The 12,412-nt window shown below is 52.6% G+C and overlaps 1 protein-coding gene across 12 annotated transcripts in view; it reads right to left on the reverse strand.

Moving 5' to 3' along the window:
• The window catches only part of KTN1 (kinectin 1), a 78,560-nt gene extending 68,855 nt beyond the window's left edge, over positions 1-9,705 (reverse strand). For all 12 annotated transcript variants that reach the window (XM_087748078.1, XM_087748082.1, XM_087748074.1 and 9 more), the window contains exon 1: positions 9,601-9,705. The gene's annotated coding sequence lies outside the window, so the exon portion shown is untranslated. The remainder of the gene's footprint in view (positions 1-9,600) is intronic.
• Between the last annotated feature and the right edge of the window lie 2,707 nt (positions 9,706-12,412).

A 12,412-nucleotide genomic window follows, 5' to 3' on the forward strand; every position in this document is an offset into this window, starting at 1 on the left:
TTTACGGATCAGCACAGTACTGATCTGAACTCGAGAACGTGCCAGGTTTTTAAAAAAGCCTAAAAATGCTCAGGAACAGAAGTGCAGAGTAATTGAGGTCGTTTCCCTCATGCTTGTCTGGGTTCTCACTCCCCTTGCTTTGCTGTCCCACAATCTGCTCCTCCTTTGGCATGCAAGGATACAGAATCATAGAATGGTTTGGGTTGGCCTTGGTACCCACGCTCCTTTTGACACGGCCCAGGATACGGCACATTGCCAGGTCACGCTGAGCTTCTCACAAACCAACGTCCCCAAGTCCTTCTCCTCAGGGCTGCTCTCAATCCATCCTCCACCGAGCCCATATTTGTGCTTGGGACTGCCCCAACCCATGTGTATGACCTTGCACTTGGCCTTCATGAGGTCTACACAGGCCCATCTCTCCAGCCTGTCAAGGTCCCTCTGGATGGCATCCCTACCCTCCAGCGTGTTGACCGCACCACACAGCTTGGTGTCATTGGCAACCTTGCTGAGGGTGCCCTCAATCCCACTGTCCATGTCGCCGACAAGGATGTTAAACGGTGACAGTCTCAACACCGACCCCTGAGGAACGCCACTCATCACTGGGCTCCACTTGGACATCAAGCCATTGACCGCAACCCTTCCAGTGTGACCATCCAGCCAATTCCTTATCCACCGAGTGGTCCCTCCGCCAAATCCACGTCTCTCCAATTTAGAGACAAGGATGTCATGTGGGACCGTCAAATGCTTTGCATAAGTCCAGGTAGATGACATCTGTTGCTCTTCCCTTATCCACCAACACTGTAACCCTGCCATAGAAGGCCACCAAATTTCTTAGGCACGATTTGCCCTTAGTGAAGCCACGTTGGCTTTCACCAATCACCTCCTTATTTTCCATGTGCCTTAGCATAGTTTCCAGGAGGATCTGCTCCATGATCTTGCTGGGCACAGAGGTGAGACTGACTGGCCTGTAGTTCTCTAGGTCTTCCTTTTTTCCCCTTTTTAAAAATGGGGGTTATGTTTCCCCTTTTCCAGTCAGTGGGAACTTGAGACTGCTACAACTTCTCAAATATGATGGACAGTGGCTTAGCAACTTCATCTGCCAGTTCCCTCAGGACCTGCAGATGCATCTCATCAGGTCCCATGGACTTGTGCACCTTCAGGTTCCTTAGATGGTCTTGAACCTGATCTTCTCCTACAGCACGCGGTTCTTCGTTCTCCCAGTTCCTGCCTTTACCTTCAGCAACTTGGGTGGTGTGGCTAGAGCACTTGCCAGTGAAGACTGAGGCAAAAAAGTCATTGAGTACCTCAGCCTTCTCCATATCCCGGGTAAGCAGGTCTCCCGTCTCCTTCCAGAGAGGGCCCACATTTTCCCTAGTCTTCCTTTTATCACCAACCTATAGAGGCTTTTCTTGTTGCCCTTGACATCCCTGGCCAGGGCAGAACACACACTTCACTGAAACCGCACAGATCTAAACTTACTTGCCTCCAACTTTGGTTACACCTCAAACTATTACTCCAGTAGCTTGTAATGGGGAGTGAGGATTAAGACATCTGCTTAGAAATATGTACCCCAGACCCAAAGCCAAGAAATTCTTCTTTTGGCACACAAACAGCATGGAAAAAAGGTAGAAACTGGGAGATTGAGAGCGGGGGGGGGGGGGGGCGGGACGGGACTGAAAAGGCAAGCTAGTAATGGAAACATCTGACCAAGAATTTTCACAAGCCTTTAAAACTTCTGAAACCTAACCCCTTCGCTAGCACTTTTCACATGCCTCCTCAGACTGCAGACCCCGTTACGCAAGTCGTCATTGTGCTTCGGCAACCCTCCTTCCCACCCACGGCGCTCCGCACCTTGCCGAATCTATGTGCTAAAGTACACCGAGGCGGAGAAGAAGTGTACCTGTTCCTCCCACTACTGGCCTGGCGTACTGCCACCTGTGCAGAGAAAGCCTAGCTTTGTTGTGCATCTTGAACTAGGCTCTAACCCATTCAAAGCGACTTTAAAAAAAAAAATATCTGTTTTTACATACACACACGCACTCTAAGCTGTAAAGAGGTTTACTAAATTTAGCACGCAACCCAATCCTAGCGGTAGTGTAGCACAGGCTGTAGATATGGAAGTGACCTTAGGTGAAGGTAACAAGGGGGAACTGTCAGTACCTCCAACGAGCTGCTGTGGGAAAGCCCAGGGAACCCAGTAAAATCCTAACACAACCTCCATAAATACCTCCTGCACCTTGGCGGTTTCCAAGGTTTTGAGATGCTATCTCTGCCTCTCTTCTGGACAATGCTTCTCATTGTCCACACTAGGACAGGCTTGGTGAGGACACCTCAGCAAACATTAGGGCAAACAACTCCTTCATGGTCAGAGTTTGAACTTGGAGAAGTGAAGCTTTGATGGACCTCCACTACCACTGCTGTAAATCCAAAACAAGGCAGCGTAAAGAGAAAAAGCAGCACAGCCCGTTATCAGTCCATCACAGCTGAAGCCACGCATGCTGCCAATAGGTATTTACACAAGCAAAGGTCAGTAGGTGTGACACGGGATACAGCATTCACCCGTAAACTCCATTTTCTGCCAGCTTCCCAGCACCACACCCCACTGAGAACTGGGGACACTGCCTGGTCCAAGAGAAGGCCGTGCAGAGCTTCCCCAGGGGACAGCAAGTTAAAGGAGGCAGAAAAGTCCCCGCCTAGCCCCAGGGGGAAGGGCCCTTCCTGGCACAGCACCGCTGAGCTCAGATCACTTCCCAGATTTGAAAATGCCCTGTGAAAGATCTGTGGGGTACGATCTGCTGTAGCCACGGTGCTGCTCTCAGGTATACCTGGAGCTGAAACAGAAAAGGGCAGAAGAGATGCTGCAACTGGTTTCACGTTCCTGTTTTTAAGTCCATGCACAGCATAGCATTAAGAAAAGGCAATGCCTACATGAAGGCCAAGCTGGGATGTCCCCATGCTATGTAAGCAATGACTTAGCAGACAAAGCAGCGCTAATCATCACGGCAGCCTTTCAAACCAGTTCGGGAGGCAGGAAGAAACGTTGCTTTCTGGGACCAGGCTTGGCCTCCCACCCACACTGCAGCGGAGACCCTGAAGGAAGACGCATGCGGGAACAGCCTCAGCCGCCGTAGAAGAGCAGTTTCCCACTCACCCACCAGCGAACTGCTGGCGCACCAAAGCCCCGGCAGCATGCCCCGGGGCCAGGTCACAAATGGGACGAAAAGAACAGCATCAGCAACTCATCTGCTGGTGACCTCTTGGCATCTTCAACTACAGGCACTCAGCCTCAGCTTTCCCTTCTGTTAACTGGGAGGGTAAGCGCCCTCCATCCTGCCTGCGCACCAGGGCAGGTGGGCAATGCTGTGTGAAAGCCTGGCAGCGGCGCAGGGCAGAGGGCAGGCACCTGGCAGAGAGACACTCGTGTGAGCTGAATGCAAGTCACTGGCTTTAAGCACTCCTGCCAGCCAGCACTCCCCACCAGAGGCTCGGGAACCATTCACTTCCTCCAATAAATCAGGCTTTTTTCTTTGTACTCACTGACTATGGACTTTTCAACTTAAAACCCCACAGCAAATAGGTGGAGGAAAGAAGTAGTCATAGCCAGTGGCCAGATTAAACCAGTAATAATAAAATTATCAGCTGACTGATATTATAGGCTCTCTTTTCAGTCAGTCACGATCCGGTCCAATCCTGGCACGCTCCCTGAAGAGCTGCACCTTGTGCAATAGCTTAGTCATCATCTTCCTTGACAGCCACGCACTTGCAAACGGATTACAAGTCCACTCACATTTTCCCATGAAAATTTTCCCCTCCGCCCTACTACAAGCAGGACGGGAGTAGAGGGCTGCCAAGGCGAGGAGCAGGAGGAGCAGGCGGCTTGCCCCCGCGCAGGGGAGGAGATAGCGCTTTTATCTCCTGGACTCAACAACTTCCTTCCTCTGCGGCTGGAGGCAGACAAAAGACACCTTTTCACATCACAGACAGGAACGAGATGTACTAAAATTTGTCACATGCCTGAAATAAAATACCCTGCTCACCGTTTTCAGTCCACACAGGAGAGTGTAAAGCAGAATTAAGACAGCATTTCTTCTACTAGAAACACTTGCAGGGTAGGATTTAGAAGCAAAAGAATACGGAGCCCCAAACAACACAGGTTCGGTATATATTGCTCTGGCAGGTGACACAGCTAAACAGAAGATGATAACACTGGACCAAGGTCCTTCCCCTCCGCAGGATGAGCGCTGGATTGTTTTTGGAAGCGCCATGAATCACAGGCATAAATATACCAGGCTTTAAAAGCCTTCGACACCCACGTAATTCTGAACTCAAGCTTTATTTTCCCTGGGTCATTCAACACATGCGACAAGCTGGACACCAGTCAGGCGGGCTGAAAAGGTTAGTATTCAATTAATACCACATCCACACACCTCTTCTGAGACGGGAAAAGCCCTCCCTGATGCTCAATTAGTCATTCAACTACAACTTGAAGGAAACCAGCAGTTTTGCTCTATTTCCTCAACTTTACAGCATAAAAGGGCTTAAAGATGTTTCCTGCAGCAGGGGAGCGGTTAGCGATGTACCGGCTGTTCTTGAGCGCAGCAGTGATTTGCAGGATTGCCTGGCTGTGAGCAGATCCAGACAGGGCAGCACAGGCAGCGGGATCAGCCAGGAGGGAGGGTGCCCAATGGGAAAGAGCAAAAACCTGCAAGAAGTGCTGCTTTCCATGCTTTACTACCACTGAAAATCCTGCACACATGACGGTGACAGCAGCAGGGAGCTGTTAATGCTAGCGGAGGACAAGGCTATTTATAATAGGGATTATTAGCGCAAGAAAATTAGTAGCTTGCCCATATTACTGGTTTACAGACACTTTCTCCGAGCTATAATGCAGCCTCAGTGACCTACAAGCAAAGATAAGGTTTCATTTCAAAAAGAAAAAGTGCTATTCTTCTAAATAAGTCGTCTTGGGAAGAAAAGGGGAAGGAACATCATCTACTACTTCTCTTCAGAAACAGGAATTTAGAGCTGTGAATTTTGATAAGCAGGGTAGCCACAAAGCGCTAACGAAAACAAAGACTATTGCAGAAAACAAGGAGGAGAGCTGTATAAAACTGTTTTATTTCTGATTAACCCACAAACCTCACAGTTCCTGTCCCTCTCCTCTCCCTCCCATCCCCCACACATTGCACAGCAAAATTCAAGGCTTGATGCTCCTAAACTACTCCTTTGCATCACAGAGTTGCAAGGAGGAGACAGTATTCTTTATTTGTGTTACAAAGAGTCAGAGAAGAAGCTTTCCAGAGTTTTCACATGCGTATGTGCAACAGAAGCCATTTCTCTTTTCCCCCATTTCCCACACTATCTAAGAAACTTACTTTAAAAAAAAAAATCACCTTTAGTTAAATGGGAAGCATTAAAAAGGATCATGAGATTTGCATTCTTTAGCACCTCAGATTATTACAGTTTCCACAGTCGTGACTTCCCCTTCCAACTCCCCACCAGGCTTCAATTAAAGAATGCCCATATTGGAGTGGATTTTGGCATTTCTTGTACCAAGACGCTGGAGCATCCAGGCCAACAAGATGGCAAGGCAGCAGAATTTATGCATTCCTAGGAGACTCCGTTTAATTTTGCTGTATGGATAGATACTGCACCAAGCCTGCACTCTGCCCGGTACCTGTATTTAGGGTCTAAGTTGACCTGACAGTGCCCCCATAAGCTCATTTATGAAGATTCACTTATTCATTCTAATATAATCTAATTAGACTGCAGCACTCCCGCACACCAGCAGTGGCGGCGACCAAGAGAGGACGAGTTCAAACACAGGGAACCTGGCCCAGGTGCTACTTTAGTTCTCACGGCGGGGGGGGAGGAACAAAACCTTGCAGAGGAATGGTAGGAATTGCGGATGCCTGTGTACTGTCTCCCTGCTCGGAGCAGCACCTGGATCCACTCCGCTTCTCCCCCACACCGGCTACAGGCCGGTTCCTCAACTGGAAGAAGCAGCAGAGTCCAGATCAGCACCATAGCTTATCGATGCGAGGGCTGCTGCTCCCGCTCCAAACTCTTTGGAAATAACAGCCACCGTTAAGTGCCGTGGGGGAAAAAAAAAGCAGGAATCCGAGTCTCGGGCAGTGCCCGCACCAGCAGGCACAGATGCGTTCCCAAACCAGAGACCGCAGGCATCAGCCTGAAAAAAGTGCCAACAAGGCCATGCTGTGTGAAGTTACCTTCAAGGCTCCATTCTGGCAAGAAACAAGGTTTTCAAAGCTCAGAAGTACCGTCTCTCCTGCAACCAGCTGTAGCTCAGGCATGCGAACCGGAAGAAGCTTTTACATTTCTAAAAACATAAATAAATACTACTTTTTTAAAAATGCATCACGTATTTCATTTGCTTGGACATCTTGTATAACGATGAGAGGAGAAACAGATTCCTAGGAGTCATGAGCTGGTAATTCTCCAGTCTATCATCTCTGTAGTTTATGCACAGTCATTAACAAGAAGTGATTTGTCTGGGACAGATTTAGCCCAGCAACTCCCTGTCTCGTTAGCCTAAAACAATTACCCAAGGAATGTCAAAAAGTTTGAGCGCTTAGTGCAGCAAGTAGGCCTCCCAAAAATATTCATTTTTTAAAAATAGTTCAATCCTGCTGTTTTGCCAACACAACAGAGCAGGAAGTTCAAGAGCTAAACACAGATGCATAAAATTCCCTTTATATTAAAAAGGTTTTGACGGGCAAAGGCAAAAGGTTTTCACTGACAAGGGAATCCTGAGAATATTGACAAGAGAACAACAGGAGGAGACTTAAAGACTTTGCCTTGTTTAACCTATCAAAACAAGTGGTCAAGAGGGGATCCGATTGCTCCCTCTAATTACATCAGGGAAGGAAAACACCCATTTAAACCAAATGGCAACACTAGAACAAAAACAAATTATACAAACCAGTCATAAACACCGTGAGGATGGAAATTCAGCAATTGCTCCGAGACTTAGAGGAGGCTCTCCAACAGCTCTCCTGCGGAGATGGGGGCGAAGAATAAACCGATCAAGTTTCACCTTAAAAGCAGTTACGTTCTGAAAGGCATCCACAGCACGGATGGGTGCTATAAATGGGGAAACTAAACTTGATCGGGGGCTCTCTTCCGCTCTCCGGTTCTTATCAGCCCGCTTGCTGCCGCAGCTTAGAGCGGGAATGAAGAATTACCCCCCTCCTCCTGCCACTCTCTCTTCTGCTTCTTCCCCACCCCTCCAGGGCGGCCCAGGGGGTATTCGTGCTATTTACTCAGGCACGTAATCGGGGTATGATCAGGGAACTAAACTTGGGAGCTGAAGCTCTCGCAAAGTCAATGGCGAGAGGTGGGTGTCTTGGCAGCAGCGGGGGAAGGGATTAGGAGCAACCAAGTTTGATGCTTAAAATAAAACACACGTCCTCTCCCCCCATGTCCTTAAGCTTAAGGGTCTTGGCCAAAAATGTATTTAATCTATACCCATCTCCGAAATTCACGGAGGATTTCAGTTTCTGAAGCATTTTGCTGACCCTGCCTTTACAGTACCGATGATCAAGCAATGATTAGACGCTTTTGAGCCATAACCATCTCATCTCCAACAGTAAGAGCCGATGATGCAAAGAAAAGCTGTTACATGGCTAACCGAATAGCACCACAGTTCTACACAGGCTTGAGCAAGTCTTTCCCTTTTCTTCAAGGGCTTTCAAAAACAAAGTAGTTAGCAGGTTAAGTTATCTGTAATAGGGGTTTTATGACAGTGGGGATAAAGGATCAAATTAAAAACTAATTGTGTTCTTCATATCCTACTGCTGCTGCTCCTTCTGAGAGCAGAAAGCATCTTCTTGAGACTGGCCAGATAAGGGGGGGTGGAAAAAAAAAAACTAACAAAAAAGGTATTTGGTAATAACTCTAACAGAGAATTAGTGTTTCTGTCCAAACCCCAACCTTTCCCTGCTGCAGTTACACACAAAAGTTATTTTAATCACAGTATGCAGAAAGCAGCATCAGCATATGAGGCAAGAGAAAAAATATGTGGTAAAGCGAGTTGCATAGCCTGTTCGCGGACAGAAATTACAGTGCAGTTATAGGGAAGAGGTCCATGAGGCAGAGAAACGTTTCCAGCCCAAACCAAACAGGAGGACGTTAGCGATCCACCAGGCAAGAAAAATATGTGAAAGAAGGTGGAACGTGGGAACTGAATCCCCTTTTAACTTCTGCAGCAATCCATTCAGACTTTCCTGCGAGGGATTTCTGCCTTGTCATATGTAAAGAGATGTTAAATAGAACTTGTCAGTTATGTCTACTAAATACCATGTGTGTTGTTGGACAGAGGCGGCAATGGAAACAGTAAAGAAAAAAAAACAGAGAGAATTTTACACAGAAAAGGACTACAGCAGAGCATCAGCTCAGCTCCTCTTCCACAACTCACTCCCACAAAGCAAGAAATGATCTTCTTCGAGTTTTTCTAACTGATCTCAAAATACACAGCAGAGCCTTTGGTAAAAAAGGGTTATAAACTGACAAGCCTAAAGCACACAGGTGCATGCACGTCACTAGAAAGAAGCATTTGGCATGGCCTAATGCAGAAAAGACACTATGTTATTCTTAATAACCACCTACTCAATTAAAATACTTCATCAATTGAAATTAGTTGGGTATAAAAGACGCAGCTTTGCCACCTTAACTTTTCTTCCCCTCTCAATAGCCTGCACAGAGGAGGAAGGCTTCCAGCAAGGGAGTAAGCTGTGAGTAGAGGAGGAGAAGCAGGGAGTATTAACACCTCCAGGGTTAACGTAGCTGCATGCGACCCATAGCAGGGCTGTACCAAAGGGCACAGGCAATTTTAAAAAAAAATAATATAATACCGCTGACAAACATAACCTACCAACATGGGAAGAAGCAGTACGTTTTACCGCGCACAGTTAACACCGCTACAGGAATACAAAATGGGCCAGGCTGATGTTTCAGCCGGCGAAGCGCAATGCTTCATTAAAGTTTGCGAGGCCAGCCGGGCGCTGCAGCGTTCGGTTCACGCCTAACCTCACCCAGGGCTCGAAAGCCACGGGAAATTTTTATAAATCGTAATTTGGGGGTAAATCTTTATTCAGCCGCCCTTCGCAGGCTGGCGCCTCTGGCAGCAGGCAGGTAACGACGCAGACCCACGGAAGACGACCGACACATCATTTTGCGGTTCTTCCCCCCCCTGCTTTTACCGGTTAACGTGGCTTCGGGAAGGTTACCGGGAGATGCGCTCGGGAGTCACCGATCCCCCCCTGCCCAGGCGGGCCCCAGAGCCGCGGCGGCCGGAGGCCGGCAGCAGGAGCCACCCCACCGCCCCACGCCCGCGGGTGGGAGCGGCTTCCCCCCGCCCCCCCCCCCCCAGGCCGGCCCCGGGAGGGCAGCGGGGGCCGCGCCGCCGGGAACCCACAGGCCGGGCAGCGGCCGCGGCCCGTCCCGCCGCCCACCTGCCGGCGCCGCCCGCCCGCGGCCCGGCCACGCCGAGGCCTAGGCCCCGCCGCCCCTCAGCGGGCAGGCCGCGGGCAGGCCCCGGCCCCGGCCCTCCGCGCTGGCAGCTCCCCGGGCGGGACTCACCGTCAGGCGCGGCGAGGCCGAGCCGGGCCAGGCCGTGCGGAGCGGGAACGGAGCGGCGGCAGCGGCGAGCCGGTGCCTGCGCGGCGGTGGCGGGCAGGAAGGGAGGGAGGGCGGGAGGAGGCGGCACCGCACGTCCGCCGCGTCTGCCGGGCCCCCGCCCGTTAAAGGCGCGACGCCGCCGCCGCTGCCTCCCTCCCTCCCTCCCTCCCTGCCGGGTGCCCCAGCCGCCCGCCGGCCCCACGCAGGGGTCACCCCTGCCAGAGCCCGCCCGGGCGTGGGGGGCCCGCGGGCGCTGGGATACCCCCAGAAACAGGGATCGCCCACCCGACGCGGGGAGCCTCCCGCCCGGGTTTCCCACGTGTGCGGGTCCCTCCACCCAGACCCTGCCCGTGCGCATGGGGATCGCCCCCCCGGAGCTCCCCCACCCGGGGAGCCCCCACCTATGCGTGGGGATCACCCACCCAGACTCCCCCACCCGGGGATCCCACCCCCCCCGACCACCCCCACGCAGGGATTCCCAGGGATCTCCCCACCCAGACCCCACCCACGAACAGGGATCACCCACCCGGGGATCCCACCCCCCCGACCACCCCCACGCAGGGATCCCCAGGGATCTCCCCACCCAGACCCCACCCACGAACAGGGATCACCCACCCAGACTCCCCCACCCGCGGATCTCACCCACCCAGACCTCCCCCACGCAGGGATCCCCAGGGACCTCCCCACCAGACCCCACCCACCCGGGGATCCCACTCACCCAGACCTCCCCCACGCAGGGATCCCCTGGGACCTCCCCACCCAGACCCCACCCATGAACAGGGATCACCCACCCAGGCCTCCCCCACGCAGGGATCCCCCGGGATCTCCCCACCCAGACCCCACCCACAGACAGGGATCACCCACCCAGACCTCCCACAGGCAGGGATCCTCCCACCCAAGTTGCCACACGTGTGGGTACATCCACCCAGACCCCACCCAAGCGTGGGAATCCCCCCCCCCCCCAAGGGACCTCCCCCTACGCAGGGATCCCCAGGGATCTCCCCACCCATGGGTGGGTACCACACCCCCCTCAGACCTCCCCCACGCAGGGATCCCACTGCCCAGACCTTCCACGGACAGCAGTCCCCCACCCACAGACGGGGACCACCCTCCCTAATTAACCCCCCCAGTGCCAGCCGGCTCCCACTGCACCTCCTTCCCAGGAGCTGGCAGGGTGGGCAGGTGCAGGGACCCCACGGGCCCAGGGCAGGCAGGCCCAGCGCACCCCAACACCTCCCCCGGGACACGAAGGACACCCCCTCTATGACCAGAAACAGGGCTTGCCCCTAAATTTCCCTTAATTGCCCTAAAACCGCCTGGATCTGCAGCGTGGAGCCGCCCCACTCGCAGCATACAACGTACCAGGGGCTCCTTCAATCACGGCCCCATCAGTCTGCAGCTGGGGGGAGTTTAACCAGATTTTTTCAGCTCTGACTTCTTAAAGCCCTGATTTTTTCTTCCCTCTGACGTGGATCCTTCCCAAAGTGCTCGCAGGGCAGATTTCTTTCACCTCAAACATGGCAACAGCTCACGCATGAGATCAGCGGCTGACCATGGATCTGCGGGTACCCACGGGGATGAAAACTGCTGCTCTGACTCGGGGACAACAAAACAGCGAAAGAAGCCACCAAGGGCACCCATCCAGCTCCATCGCTGGGGGACTGACGTTAACTCTCAGCTTCCTGGAGCCCAAAACATTGATGGAAAAAAGCAGCATGAGAAAATTCATCTTTTTTGGCAGCCGGAATGGTGACAAGGACAGCGGAGCCAGTGGTGGCTGCAGGTCGATGCTGGCACTGGTCAGGACCCGCGTCCCGAGCCTGGCTGCAGCATCCACAGTGGCTGGTCACTGTGCAACGGGGAAGAGGTTGGCAAAAGGGAGTTATCCCGGGAAAGCGGGGAGGCTGGCATCACCCCACGCACCCCACGCACCCTCCTGCCATTTCTTCAGACCTCTGGCAATGAAGAGTCTGGTTTAACTTCCAGGCCCTGTTGCTCAGAGGAAACGATTTGTTTATTTGTCCCAAAGCACCTTTGAGAAATCAACTGCTCCGCAGCGTTGGGTATCAAAGAAGGATTTGCATCAAGCTGCACTAAGGGCTCATCATTACCCTCTTCGCCAGCCATGTGTGTCACTCAGCTGCAGGCTACCGCCGCGTTTCCAAACTCTCCGGAGCAAACAAAGGCAGCGGCGCAAGGCGGATGCTGGCGGAAGCTGTGCCTTGCGTGCGAGGCTGAGCGAGCCCGGAGGCAAGGCCACGCCAGCGGCGTTATGCGCGGGGATGTGCGGGAGGCAGCCGCTCTGAACGCGGCACCGGCCATCAGCTGGCGAGGCAGCATTTTGCTGCTTCATCCCGGCGCTTTCCTGGCTCAGCATGTCCCGGCCGGTCACTCCGCTCTTGCTGGAGCGCTGCTGAGAGCAGCACATGAGCCAGCCAAAGGCAGCATCCGCACCCTACGCTCACAAGGTGCAAATTTAAGGCCAAATCTTCCTTATATTAATCACTTCGGTAGCTGCAGTGGTTGTGGCGGGGCTCGGCAGCAGGAGATTTTGCCAATGTTTCATTGCTTTTGTCCACAGCAGAGTTTTCCAGCTGGCATCAGAACCACATCACTGTTTCCCAGGAATGGGAACAGATTTGCTGCCCCACGGAGAGGGGATGGGGGGGGGGTCTTGCCAACAGGGAGAGAAAAACGGGGGCCAAGAGCCGCAGAAGGACGTAGGAGGGACAGGGCCGCCCCTCTTGAGGAATGGAAGAGCAGAGAGTGCAAA

This window comes from Nipponia nippon, unplaced genomic scaffold (genome assembly GCF_047370975.1).
Source record: "Nipponia nippon isolate SJK-2023a ecotype South Korea unplaced genomic scaffold, ASM4737097v1 scaffold_11, whole genome shotgun sequence".
Classification (NCBI taxonomy): Eukaryota; Metazoa; Chordata; class Aves; order Pelecaniformes; family Threskiornithidae; genus Nipponia; species Nipponia nippon.